Below are 12800 nucleotides of genomic sequence, written 5' to 3'. Positions count from 1 at the left end.
AGTAACAGTTTAAAAGCATCGTCATTTTCAGCCTGCCTTGGCACAAGAGCAGCGAAATATAATTGTTTCTATACACGTATTTTCATCATTTAATACTATATCATTGAATTTTATTTTTTTAAATAGCGTTTCCAGTCTCACGAGATCCGAGCCGCTACTGTGTGTGCCTGGAGTGCCAATGCTTCCCTGTTTGGAATGGTCTGCTTTAGAGTAGGTATAGAGCATTTCCTGTGATTTAAGAAGTCAAAAGTAGTTAAGATGTCGCAGAAACGGCACCCTAAAAATTACTATGTCATTACATACCTCAATTCTAAGTACTACTGTCTATTACTATTAATTACTCATTCAAAACTTAAATATAAATATATGCGGATGCGGATAAGGAACTTGCGGATGCGGGTTAATTGCTGCGGATGCGGTTGCGGATTAGGACCTTGCGGATGCGGTGCGGATGCGGATTGCACTTTACTTATCCGCGCAGACCTCTAATTACGTGAATGCGTGGTGCCTGTTCTTTTGGATAGGACTTTCACTGCAGCTTGCCTGAATAAAATCATCTAGCTTTTCAAGCCGCGTCATTTTGAATAAAATCCTCCACGTTTTGACAGCTGTCTCCTCATTGCCGTCAAGAATAAAACTACCTCAGTAGTACCGCGTGACTGAATAAAATCCTAGAGCTCTTGCCGGCTGTCTTCACCATCGTCATCAGGAGTAAAACCGCTACTCTTGGCGACGATGACGGAGACATCTGTCGAATGCTTGAGGATACTCTTCGAATTGACGTGACCAGAAAAAAGAGATTTTATTCTCTTAGATGTAGATGTTTTGCGAGTGTGTGTTGGGACATCCTGTGTTCTCATCCACGTATACTACCCTGTAAACCACAGTGAAGCGCGTGGCAGAAGGTACTTCCCACAGTACCACTTATTAGGGCTTCTTCCCGTTCCATACACGTTTGGAGCGCGGGATGAATGATTGTATTGTTGTATGTTGTATGGAACTGGTGACCTAGAAACGACGGAGAGGCTTCGTCCCCGCCGTAGCTCTCAGTGGTTCACAACCCCAAAACAGGCTACAGCAGTCCACTCACCCCACCCCCACCCCACACCGAACCCAGGGTTATTGTGCGGTTCGGCCACCAGTGGACCCCCCAAGAACGTTTCACTCCAGACGAGTGTAACCCCTATGTTTGTGTGGTACAGCAATTATGGCGTACGCGTACGTGGAGAATAAGGGGAACCAGCCCGCATTCGCCGAGGCAGATGGAAAACCGCCTTAGAAACCATCCACAGGCTGGCCGGCACACCAGACCCCTTCACTAATCCCCCGGACGGACTCGTCCTGGGGACCAGCACGCCTTCCTGCCCAGAAAGCAGTGCTTTAGACAGCACGGCTAACCGGGCGGGCTTGGGATGAATGATTGCTCTAGTCTCTTTGTACAGGCTGTAATTGGTTTAATCGTGTCTCCTCGGTTCCTACGGGAGCGATTCGTAAGTGGTTGTAGCGTGGTCATACATTCTTGACTGCTTCTCGAAACTTATAAGCAGGTTTTTGCAGGAAAATTGGCATCTGTCTTCATGCTCAGCTGCTTAATGTTTATCAGCGTCTCAGGACTCTCCAGCGGGTCAAAAATGATTCAAATGGCTCTGAACACTATGGGTCTTAACTTCTGAGGTCATCAGTCAGTCCCCTAGAACTTGCAACTACTTAAACCTAACTAACCTAAGGACATCACACACATACATGCCCAAGGCAGGCTTCGAACCTGCGACCGTAGTGGTCGCGCGGTTCCAGACTGCAGTGCCTAGAACCGCTTGGTGTGTGTTATTAAAAGAAATCTTACAACCTTGGCATTTTCTGGCTAAATATCCTGTGAACTGTGGATGAAGCGCAACAGGCTGACTGCATATTCCAGGACTTCCGAAAGCGTTTAAAACTATTCACTACAGAATGTTAACGAAGGTACGAACATACGGAATAGGTTGTAAGATATGTAAGTGGCTCGAAGACTCCTTAGTTAACTGAGCCCAGTTGGGTGTCCTGGACTGCGGGTTTCCGTTACAGGGAATGGTAACCTCAGGAGTGTTCCAGGGAAGTGCGTTAGGACCGCTTTCTTCTGTACGTAACATAAACGATCTGACGCATAGGGTAAGCAACAATCTGCGACAATCTGATGATGATCCTGTGGCGTACGGGCAGGTATTGTCGTTGAGTGACTACAGGAAGATCCGGGACGCCTAGAATTTATAAATTGCAGTTGTTTCAAAGAAAATGCCTTTTTTTGCATGCTGCACATCGAAATTTTTATTTTTATTTATGCACCCAGACTCGTTTCGACTTTTTTACAAGGCATCTTCAGTGGGTGACCTGACATATTACATGATTTGTTCATTTTTACACACAGGTTATGGTTTCACATCTAGGTTATGGATTTACAAACAGTCCCTTAACTTTTTTTTATGAAACGGAAAGGTACTTATAGGTAACTTCTAATTCATTGGATCCAAGCAAACTGCTTTTTCTCATCTGGAAAACCAGGTGGACATCTTACAGTTCACTTTCAGTTCACTTTTTACGTTACACATCACTGTAACTGCCATCTTTTTAATACAGAGTTTCATTTGTTTTTCTAAGTGTTACCAACGTTCTCAGTTTTCTGCACTCAACTGTTTTGTGAATGTGTGTGTGTGTGTGTGTGTGTGTGTGTGTGTGTGTGGAGGGAGAGAGATTTTTTTAATAAAGTAAAAATTATTTATTTTATTTTACACACACACACACACATTCACAAAACAGTAGAATGCAGAAAACTGAGAATGTCGGTAACACTTAGAAAAGTCCGCAGCTCGTGGTCGTGCGGTAGCGTTCTCGCTTCCCGCGCCCTGGTTCCCGGGTTCGATTCCCGGCGGGGTCAGGGATTTTCCCTGCCTAGTGATGACTGGGTGTTGTGTGCTGTCCTTAGGTTAGTTAGGTTTAAGTAGCTCTAAGTTCTCGGGGACTGATGACCATAGATGTTAAGCCCCATAGTGCTCAGAGCCAACACTTAGAAAAACAAATGAAACTCTGTATTAAAAAGATGGCAGTTACATTGATGTATAACGTTAACAGTGAACTGAAAGTGAACTGTAAGATGTCCACCTGGTTTGCCAGATGAGAAAAAGCAGTTTGCTTAGATCCAATGAATTAGAAGTTACCTATAAGTACCTTTCCGTTTCATAAAAAAAAGTTAAGGAACTATTTGTAAATCCATAACCTAGATGTGAAACCATAACCTGTGTGTAAAAATGAACAAATCATGTAATATGTCAGGTCACCCACTGAAGATGCCTTGTAAAAAAGGCGAAACGAGTCTAGGTGCATAAAAAAAGTAAAAATTTCGATGCGTAGCATGCAAAGAAGGCATTTTCTTTGAAACAAGTGCAATTTATATACAGCTGCTGCGAAAATGGCCACTACAAGGAACGTACTAGAAATTACATTTGGTGTGATGAATGGCAGCTTGCTTCAGAGGTAGAAAAAAAATGTAATTTATGCAGATGAAATGGCCATACGAATGAGGAAAAAAAATCCTGTAATGTGGAAACACAGTGTCAGTCGTGTGCTCCCTGACACAGTCACATCGGTTAAATATCTAGGCGTAACGCTACAAAGCGTGAGAACGGTAGTAGGAAACGCGAATGATCGACTTAGGTTTGCTGGGAAATTCTAGGGAGATTTAACCCGTCTCTAAAGGAGGCTGAGTGCAAAATACTAGTGCGACCCTTCGTTGAGTACGGTCCGAGTGTCGGATTAAAAGAAGACGTCGAAGAAATTCAGAGGCGTGCTGCTACACTTGTTACCGTTAGGTTCGATAAACTCGCGAGTATTACGGAGACGCTTCTAAACAGCCTGCGTGGTGTCTGTTCGTTCTATATCGTGTCTCCCTACCACTTTCGTGCAACGACGCTCTGAGCGTTTTTTTTATGGAATTGACTAGTTTGTACCTGGCACCTGTTGCTGGTAAGGAGACGCCAGACCACACATGACATGTAGAGTTCAGAAGAGTTCAGTGAGACTAGCGATGATATAACCAAATACTTAATGATTTCAGCGTCAGCTCCACTGCACTCCCTGTAAAAGAATCTTAATACTAACTAAATTTAGTGGAAGGGGTTCAAGGCTTTCCTATTTTTAGTTAGCTGGTAAAATAACGTCGAAAAAGCAGTTAAGTTTACCATTGGAAATTTTATTCTACTCACAAGACACTGTTTATAAATTGCACTATTGATAAAAGGAAATATTTTAATACAGGATGGTAAAAACCAACTGCGTTCAACAAAAATGTGAACGAATATTCCCTGAATGGGTTTCCAAATTCTACAATGGATCGAAGGATGACCTATGCCATATCACATCTGTAATCTAGGTTTAAATTAAGTTTCACAAAAAAGCAAATTATCAAAATGGTCTACAGTGACCCTCAATTATCTTTAATTACTTATCTAACTTGTCGTAAATTACAGTGGCTGATGTGGCTTCTCAATAGCTATACAACAGAAAAATCATTGCGTTTCAGATTTTTGCTTCAAGTGGCAAATGTGAACACCATGAGCTTTAATTGACGATCGACACTAGTATTACGCAAAAAGGGGTGTAACAGATGAGACTTCTGCAGTTCTGAGTGAAGCTTTATGCGCTGTTATGCGGCATCGCGTGCGTTCATTACCTTGTCGGTATACGTCAGGGGGCGGCGGGCAGCACAGCTCCGCTCACCTCTCCGTCTCGGAAGCAGCTCCCTCCTAACTTCTCCTTACTACAATTTACCGAAGTTGGTTTTAAAAAAAACTATCTGGCTGTGTTTTCATCTGACCAATCAGGGTCTCAATGTTAACCTTAAGCTCCGCCTACAAAAATTCTATCTATTCAATGAGAAACGTTATAGTTTTCGTGGTGGGGCAATGTTTTTAAAGTTTGCAACGTAACAGAGAAGCGAAAAAGTCTCACGCTAAAACTTGCAGCTGGTGTGGTCCTTTTAGCGTTATCGTAAGATCTATACTGTTCTTCTGGAGGGCTCTATCTTTTAACATAGGCTGGGGGGTGGTCCTAACGTAACAGAGACGCGAAAACGACTCACGCTAAAAACTTGCGGGTGGTGTAGCCTTTTTTGTGTTATCGTAAGATCTATACTGTTCTTCTGGAGGGCTCTAGCTTTTAACAGAGACGCGAAAAAGTCTCACGCTAAAACTTGCGGGTGGTGTAGCCCTTTTTGTGTTATCGTAAGATCTATACTGTTCTTCTGGAGGGCTGGCGACGTGGGTGTCCGTCCCTTATCGTAGGGCCTTCTAACTTAGCACGGTTCTGCTCTCGTCTTCTGTTCTCGTTTCTCCCTTCGGAACTGCATTTAGGCATTCTTGTGTTAGTCTGTTGTATTCCATTTGCTCACTCGTTGATCGTATTACTTTGGTTAATTTAATGTCACGATTTATTCGGAGCTATGTGATTTAGGGAAATCACGGAAAACCTAAATCAGTATGGCCGGACGCGGGATTGAACCGTCTCCTCCCGAATGCGAGTGCAGTGTCTAACCACTGCGCCACCTCGCTCGGTGGCAAAATAACTGATGATGGTCGAAGTAGAGAGGATATAAAATGTAGACTGGCAATGGCAAGGAAAGCGTTTCTGAAGAAGTGAAATTTGTTAACATCGACTATAGATTTAAGTGTCAGGAAGTCGTTTCTGACAATATTTATTTGTATGGAGTGCAGCCTTGTATGGAAGTGAAACATCGACGATCAATAGTTTAGGCAAGAAGAGAACAGAAGCTTTCGAAATGTGGTCCCACAGAAGAATGCTGAAGATTAGATGGGTAGATCACATAACTAATGAGGAGGTATTGAATAGGACTGGGGAGGAGTTTATGCCACAACTTGACTAGAAGAAGGGATCAGTTGGTTGGACATATTCTGAGGCATCAAGGGATCACCAATTTAGTATTGGAGGGAAGCGTGGAGGGTAAAAATCGTAGAGGGAGACCAAGAGATGAATACACTAAGCAGATTCAGAAGGATGTATGCTGCATTACGTACTGGGAGATGAAGAAGCTTGCACAGGATAGAGTAGCATGGAGAGCTGCATCAAACCAGTCTCAGGACTGAAGACCACAACAACAACATCCGATAAACATTCTCTTGTAGCTACTAAGCAGGTTTATAAAAGCGTTTTAGTTCATTTTTCAAATTTCAGTATCGTCGGAAACAATGATGGCCAGGGATATCATAAGAACGCGATAATCGGCAATGTAAAGGGACAAGTGACCCGCACATATACTGCCTAGCGTACATTTGCCATTTAACATCACTGAATACTTTCAATTAATAAATTCATTGACTTTCAATGTCCACTAAACTGTTTCAAATTAATTATTTCTCCTTTTTAACTAAATCACTTCCAATAAGACTTGGAAATATTAACTATATGTCTAGTTATATTCACAGGTTTTCGCAAGTTGAAGCTTTGTCAAATAAAATCTGACATTTTCTCCCTTTTCAATGTATTTCTACAGGTCAGAACTATTCCTGTACAATAACAGACATCAGCTCTTCCCAGAGCGACACACAGGCACACAAGGAAGAAGAACAGGGAGAGAGAGGAACAAAGCGTTACATGGATAATGATAACAAAAGGAAAATGACGAATATCATATCTCTAGCTTCATAGCATATAGGTTCTTAGGAATGTAATTATTTCAATATTAATACTGCATGTTAAATATTTGTTAAAACATATGAACAAATTATTTTTACTGTTAAAAAATCTCAAGTTACGACTTACGGCTGCAGAAGCGTGGTTACACCATGCATCGTACGATGGCGTTCGAAATATATTTGTAGACGTAGATGTATAATTTGCCAACGGCCTTGCCGCAGTGGTAACACCGGTTCCCGTCAAATCACCGAAGTTAAGCGCTGTCGGGCTGGGCTAGCACTTGGATGGGTGACCATCCGGTCTGCCGAGCGCTGTTGGCAAGCGGGGTGCACTCAGCCCTTGTGAAGCAAACTGAGCAGCTACTTGATTGGGAAGTAGCGGCTCCGGAAACTGACATACGGCAGGGAGAGCGGTGTGCTGACCACATGCCGCTCCATATCAGCATCGACGCCGCTGTGTGAGGATGACACGGTGGCCGGTCGGTACCTTTGGGCCGTCATGGCCTGTTCGGGAGTAGAGTTAGATGTATAATTTACATGAGCTTGTGCTCGTTTTTAAATTGCAATGTTAGAAAATGTTTTTAAAGTTTGGACTTCTACGTTACACAACGAAAAACTATTTGTAATAATATAAGGTTGAACAAATGTGTACATGGAAAGTTAAAGACATAGGTGATAATAATGCTTGACCCGCCGACAGAATGGAAATGAGCGTTTGGCGTCAGTGGCTGGGAGGCCCCTTACAGAAAAGGTCCGGCCGCCTTGGTGCAGGTCTTGTTACATTCGACGCCACATTGGGCGACCTGCGCGCCGGATGGGGATGAAATGATGAAGACAACACAACACCCACTCCCTGAGCAGAGAAAATCTCCGACTCAGCCGGGAATAGAACCCGGACTCGTAGGACGGCAATCTGTCACGCTGACCACTCAGCTATCTTTTTTTTTTCTTTATTTTTTTCTTGCATTTTGTTCGTTGTTGATCGTTGTGTTTGGTCGTTACGGACGTCACAAGACATCCGTTAAAGTTCGTTTGTTGATCCTTCACTCAGTTTTCTTGTTACAGAGGCCAACCACCTCTCTGATGGAACACGCTAAGCTACCGTGCCGGCATATCAGGGCGGACCGCCGACAAAACATAGTTTGTAATTAACTATCGCCGGCCAGGGTGGCCGAGCGGTTCTAGGCGCTACAGTCTGGAACCGCGCGACCGCTACGGTCGCAGGTTCGAATCCTGCCTCGGGCATGGATGTGTGTGATGTCCTTAGGTTAGTTAGGTTTAAGTAGTTCTAAGTTCTAGGGGACTGATGACCTTAGAAGTTAAGTCCCATAGCGCTCAAAACCATTTGAACCATTTTGACTCCTCGGTGAAGGTATGTTCTCGAAACTTTAGTCAGCTGGGCACTGGTGACAATCGTCCGTGTAGCTTTGCACTGCTGTTTACTGTGGAATGAATAGCTGCAAACCACCCTGGGGTGAGTAATGGTCTATGCGATATGAGATTTTATGTTTACGTAAGTAAGCATCCACGGCAGCAGTGACCCTTATTAGATCGTTGACGAGTGCGGACAGTTGCTGTTCTCTTTCAAGTCTACTGCGACGGCAGTTGTGTTATGGAATGACAGACGTACAATCATGTTATGAGGAAGTACTCGAAAGTAGCATATCACCGAAATCAGATATCGGTATGAATCAAATTACTTCGATCGCGCCGGCTGGTGTGGCCGTGCGGTTCTAGGCGCTTCAGTCTGGAACCGCGAGACCGCTACGGTCGCAGGTTCGAATCCTGCCTCGGGCATGGATGTGTGTGATGTCCTTAGGTTAGTTAGGCTTAAGTAGTTCTAAGTTCTAGCGGACTGATGACCTCAGATGTTAAGTCCCATAGTGCTCAGAGCCACTCCGATCGCAATACAGCAACGGAAGAAAACGGAATTGCTTTTTAACAAATTTGTGGCTGTGGATCCGAATATGAAAAAACTTTTGAAACATAGAAACAAAAGGATATTCTCGTTATTTTTGTAAATAAATGCTTAACACTAGAGGCAACTGCACCCGTTCTGTAGGATGAAGTGAAATCCAGCTACGTCCGTATCGGGAGATGTTGGAAGTACCGTCGACACTTGGCGACAACTTATCCTAACAACAAGGCCAAGTCCCTGTTTGCGCTGCCCACATTGGAATGTCCCCTGACCCGCTAGTAAGTCTGACAAACAAGATATTTCCGGTGGAAAGTCGTGGATGACGTCGAAGGACGCCGCTAGTCCAGTATAAAAGGGAGTCGCGCAGACACATCGGCGTAACAGAAAGCTGCGACGGCTGGGGAAGGCAGCGCGTCGTGCTGGCCACAGTCTTGCAATGGGAAACGTACGACTCCAGTAGCACGCTCAGCTAGGCTTGGAGACTTGAGGTCAAGAAAGAGGAACCACGTACTAACTGTGTTTTGACTCCTGAGAAAAACAGAGATATGGCGCAGATATTGGCGTGGAGTGGGTTTTGAATCCACATCGTCACACAAATTCAAATTACAAATGGTTTTTCTAAACTTAGTACACCTGCGTCCTGGTATAATTCCGCAACGTATTCATTGGTAACTTCTGCCGTAAGTGTGTTCCCCAGAGGCCGTTTTGTAATTCCGTATTACTAACAAATTATTTTTGTCGTTTTCAGTCAGAAGACTGGTTTGATGCAACTCTCCATGCTAATCATAATGTACAAGTCTTTTTTTTTTTTTTTTTTTTTTTTTGAGCCATCAGTCTTCTGGCTGAGTGCCGTCTCCCACGAATTCCTCTCTCACGCCCCTCCATCTCAGTGTTGCACTACCACCCTAGGTCCTCAATTGTTTTTGGGATGAATTCCAATCTCAGTCTTCCTGTACAGTTTTCAACCACTACAATTCCCTCTAGTACGATAGAAGTTATTCCCTGATGTCTTAACACATGTCTCATCATCCTCCCTCTTCTTCTTGTCAGTGTTTCCCATGTGTTCCTTTCTTCACCAATTCCTTGTCACTGGCCGGCCGGGATGGTCGAGCGGTTCTAGGCCCTACAGGCTGGAACCGCGCGGCTGCTACGGTAGCAGGTTCGAATCCTGCCTCGGGCATGTATGTGTGTGATGTCCTTAGGTTAGTTAGGTTTAAGTAGTTCTAAGTTCTAGGGCACTGATGAACTCAGATGTTAAGTCCCATAGTGCTCAGAGCTATTTGAACCATTTTTTTCCTTGTCACTCCACCGCATCTCAAACACTTCGATTCTCTCCTTTCCTGGTTTATCCACAATCCACGAATCCTTGCCATACGATACTGTGCTCTAGACGTACATTGTCAGAAATTTTCTCCTCATATTAAGGTCGATAATTGATATTAGTATACTTCTCTTGGCCAGGAATGCTCTTTTCGCCAGTGTCTCATATCCTACTTGCGTCATATATTTTTTGACTCTGTACCACACAGCGAAATTACGTGCTTATGGAATATCGTCTCAGTTATGTGACTGGATTTGTGATTTCCTGTCAGAAAAGTCACAATCCGTAGTAATTGACAGAAAGTCATCGAGTAAAACAGAAGGATTTTTCGCGTTCCCCAAGGTAGTGTTATAGGCCCTTTGCTGTTCCTGTCTATATAAACTATTTGGGAGACAATCTGAGTAGCTGCCTTCGATTGTTTTCAGATGACGCTGTCGTTTATCGACTAATAAAGTCATCAGAAGATCAAAACAAACTGCAAAACGATTTAGAAAAGATATCTGAATGGTGAGAAAAGTGGCAGTTGACCTTAAATAACGAAAAGTGTGAGGTCATCCTCATGAGTGCTAAAAGGAACGCGTTAAACTTCGGTTACCGATAAATCAGTCTAATCTAAAAGCCATAAATTCAACTAAATACCTAGGTATTACAATTACGAACAATTTAAATTGGAAGGAACACACAGAAAATGTTGTGGGGAAGGCTAACCAAAGACTGCGTTTTATTGGCAGGACACTTAGAAAATGTAATAGACCTACTAAGGAGTCTGCCTACACTACGCTTGTCCGTCCTCTTTTAGAATACTGCTGCGCGTTGTGGGATCCTTACCAGATAGGACTGACGGAGTACATCGAAAAAGTTCAAAGAAAGGCAGCACGTTTTGTATTATCGTGAAATATGGGAGAGAGTTTCACAGAAATGATACAGTATTTGGGCTGGAATTCATTAAAAGAAAAGTGTTTTTTGTTGCGTTAGAGTCTTCTCACGAAATTCCAATCACCAAGTTTCTCCTCCGAATGTGAAAATATTTTGATGACACCGACCAACATAGGGAGCAACGATCACCAAGCTAACATAAGGGAAATCAGAGCTCGTATGGAAATATGTAGGTAGGTGTTCATTCTTTCCGCGCACTATACGAGATTGGAATAATAGAGAATTGTGAAGGTGGTTCGATGAACCCTCTGCCAGGTACTTGAATGTGATTTGCAGAGTATCCATGTAGATGTAGGCGTAGATGATGGCACACCTCTTTATCTTCGTTGTCCCCACTCTGACATTAAATTTGTCATTAATCTCATGTCTGTCACTCCTTACTTTTTCATCTTTATTCAGTCTATCCTCATTCCATATACTGTGCTTATTAGACTATTCATTGCATACAATACGCCCTGTAATTCTTCTTTACTTTCACTGACGATAGTAAAGTCATCAGCAATGCTTATCATCTATAACATTTCACCCTCAATTTTGATCCCAGTCTTGAACCTTCCTTTTGTTTCCGTCATTGCTTCTTCGATGTATTAACTGATCGGTTGGGCCAAAGACTATATCCATCTCTGATACCCTTTTTAATCCGATCACTTAGTAGTGCTTCTGCTTCTTATCGTTCCCTCTTGGTTCTTGTACATACTGTATATTATCCGACTTCCCCGGAAATTTATTCCTATTTTTCTCAGATTTTCGAACAATGTGCTTCAGTTTACATTGTCGAATGCTCGTTCTAGGTCTGCAAATAGAATAAACATCTTGGTTTTCCTTATGTGTTACTTCAGTTGTCACTGACAATGTCAGAACTACGTCGCTGGTACCCTTACTTTTCCGAAACCCAAACTGATCGTCATCTGACAGATTCACATTTTTCCCATTTGTCTATCAATTGTTTTTGTCACCAATTTGGATGCATAAGCTGTTAAACTGATTACACGCAGTTTTCTGCGCTTGATGCGTTCCAGGTTGTAAGGATGATATTTTTTCCGGAAGTTGGATGGTATATCTCCAGACTGTACACAGCAACTTGAAAAGTCGCTTTATTGGTACTCTCTCCTCAATAATTTCAGAAATGTTATCTATTTCTGCCTTATCTGATCGCAGTTATTCTAAGTCTCTATTAAAATTTCTCTAATACTGGATCCCTTATGTCTTCCACATTAATTCCCATTCCTTCCTTGGTCGAACCATCATACAACTCCCCGCCCTAGAAGGGGCCCTTAATGTACTCTTTCAATACTCTTCTTGCCTGTTTGCTCTCTCCTCTGCGTTTAAAAGTGCTGTTTTCGTTGTACCCTTATTTTTGACGCCCTTGCGTTTCATTTCACAAATCGTTCTCTTGACTGTTCTATACGCTGAATCAGTCTTTCCGACGACGATTTCGTTTCCCACTCTTCACATTTTTCTTGCAATCATTTTGTATTACCTTCCTTGCATTTCCAGTTTTTGTCGTTCCTAAGTGACTTATATTGCTGTACTGCTGTCTTTTACTGAATATTTTTGTGAAGTATTTCCTTTTTTCGCTACTCAGTTGAAGAATTTCTTATATTACCCGAGGTTATTTCGCATTTATCTTCCATGCATCTATGTTTATCTGCCCAGCTTCTGTGATTTTCCTTTTTATTGATGTATATGCCTCTTTATCTGAACTGTCTACTTTGGTATTCATTATCGTAGTATCTAAGGCTCAAAGAACTTCAAGCGCATTTAATCAGTCCTCAATACTTCAGTACCCTCTTCTTTATTATATTGATTCTTCCGAACAAGTCTGTTAAACTTCAGCCTACATTTCATCGTTAGACTACTAAATTGTGATCCCAGTCTATATCTGCTCCTGAGCACAGCTTAAAATCCAGTATCCGGTTTCAGATTCTCTGACTGACCATGACGA

At 42.7% G+C, this 12800-nt stretch overlaps 1 pseudogene; it reads left to right on the top strand.

Moving 5' to 3' along the window:
- Nucleotides 1–6883: 6883 nt before the first annotated feature.
- LOC124725206 lies at nucleotides 6884–7001 on the top strand (annotated as a pseudogene).
- Nucleotides 7002–12800: the final 5799 nt, after the last annotated feature.

The sequence above is a fragment of the Schistocerca piceifrons genome, chromosome 1 (genome assembly GCF_021461385.2).
Source record: "Schistocerca piceifrons isolate TAMUIC-IGC-003096 chromosome 1, iqSchPice1.1, whole genome shotgun sequence".
Lineage (NCBI taxonomy): Eukaryota > Metazoa > Arthropoda > Insecta > Orthoptera > Acrididae > Schistocerca > Schistocerca piceifrons.
The sequence above is the reverse complement of the archived record's forward strand: the minus strand, read 5'-3'. Positions and strand labels throughout refer to the sequence as shown.